The sequence below is a fragment of the Myotis lucifugus genome, unplaced genomic scaffold (assembly GCF_000147115.1).
Source record: "Myotis lucifugus unplaced genomic scaffold, Myoluc2.0 scaffold_1189, whole genome shotgun sequence".
Taxonomy (NCBI): domain Eukaryota; kingdom Metazoa; phylum Chordata; class Mammalia; order Chiroptera; family Vespertilionidae; genus Myotis; species Myotis lucifugus.
The window spans coordinates 86,174-88,116 of record NW_005872237.1 but is presented as its reverse complement, the minus strand read 5'-3'; positions in this window follow the sequence as shown (position 1 = coordinate 88,116).

The following is a 1,943-nucleotide window of genomic DNA, read 5'->3' as shown; positions in this document are numbered from 1 at the left end:
CCATTGACCTAAAGAGGGAAATGAATAATGTGCAACAGACCTTAAGGAGAAAAAAGGTACTCTATTTTTTTTTTTAAATTCTTATCAGAGGACATGGTTAGAGAGAGGGAGGCAGAGAAACATGGATGTGAAACAGAAGCATTGATCAGTTGTCCTCTGCATGTACCCTGCCCAGGTATTGAATCCACAACCCATTTGTGTGTCTTGACCTGCTATTGAAACTACCGGCCCCAGGAACAGAAAGGACAGGGTCTTCTTAATGGGTTGGATGAGTCGGAAGCCCAACTGCAGGAGCAACTTAGGGGGTCAGAGGTAAATGCACTGAGGTGGCCCAGCTGGTCACATCCCTGGACGCTGAAGAAACTAGTGAAGAGTCACAGATCTGCACTTCTAAGGAAGAGCTAGCCAAGCTGGGGAAGAGTGGAGTGGCCTACAGCAGGAACAGCAGGATTGGGGTAGAGTGTGGAGTCAGGGAAGGGCCACCTTGGACCTCCTCAGTAGCTCCTACATAGTTTATAGCAGGAAATCAGTTGAATGCAAATGGATGAAAAGGAAACGGATGGAAAGAGCTGGAAACCCATAGTAATCAATGAAATTGGTGCAGTCACTGATCATCGGAGAGATGCAAAATAAAAAACAGTGAGGTATCATCTCACCTGTCAGAATGTTAATTGTCAACAAATCAACAAATGACAATTGTCCATGAGGATGTGGAGAAAAGGGAACCCTGATGCACTGCTGGTGGGAATGCAGACTGATGAAGCCATTATGGAAAATGGTGTGGAGTATATTCTAAGAACCCAGAAACAGCAATCAGAAAGAACATATACACTCCTATGTTCATAAAAGCCCAATTCACAATAGCTAAGATCTGGAAACAGCCCAAGGCCCATCAGTAGATGACTGGGTAAAAAAGCTGGTACATTTACACCATGGAATGCTATGCAGCCGTAGAAAAGAAGGATTTCTTACCCTTTGAGTCAGCACGGAGGGCCCTGGAGAGTATTATGCTAAGTGAAATAAGCCAGTTAGAGAAAGGTAAGTATCACATGATCTCACTTGTGTGTGGATTCTAAGGAATAATGTAAACTGAAGAATAAAACAGATCCAGAGACATGGAAGTATGGAACAGACTGGAATCTTCAGGGAAGGAGGAGGCGGGTGGTTTGACGAGGAGAAATTAACCAGGCGTGTTATATACATATATGCACAGCTCAGGGTCACAGACATTAGTGTGGGGAAGGCAGGTGTGGGGAGTGGTGGCTCCTGAGAAGGGGCTGGCGATGCAGCTGCCAAGAGCAAGTTTATCCTGAATCCTACAGTGACAGACACTCCAATGAGGGAGACACAACGGCTAGCATCAAGGTTCCTGGCAGATCCAGGTGCAGGTAGAGACTTGGATTTTTTTCCAGTTTGATATTTCTGTTGGCAGTGATCCTTTCAAGGCCGATCCTTTTGGGGAAATTGGTCTCTTTGGAGGTGATCCTTCAAGGGTTCAGATCCATGTACATCGGACAGCTTTCTCAGGCGATCTTCTCCTGACCCTGTGGCCATGTCTGGTGTTGAGCCTTTCAGTGCAGCCGGCATCAGCAGTGACCCTTTGGTAGAAATACTGAGGCACAGTGACCCTATCGCTCCTGGTGGAAGGTTGTAGTTGCAGCTAATGATTGGCCCATAGACCCGTTTACCAACATTAACAATGGTGGCAACTATTCCCATTAGAAATGCATGTGTGACCTCCAAACTGATTGATGTAAAATGTATAAAACAAATAAATTTGAATCAATTTAAAACTGGGTCTGGAAAATTTTTAAAAAGCTACTTAAAACGAACCTTATGCATTACTTAAATAAAATGATACCAACAATTCAAATTTACTTATTTATTATCAAAATATTAGGACTTCTGCTCAAGTTAGCAAAGGCAGTAAAGGAAGTACTGAA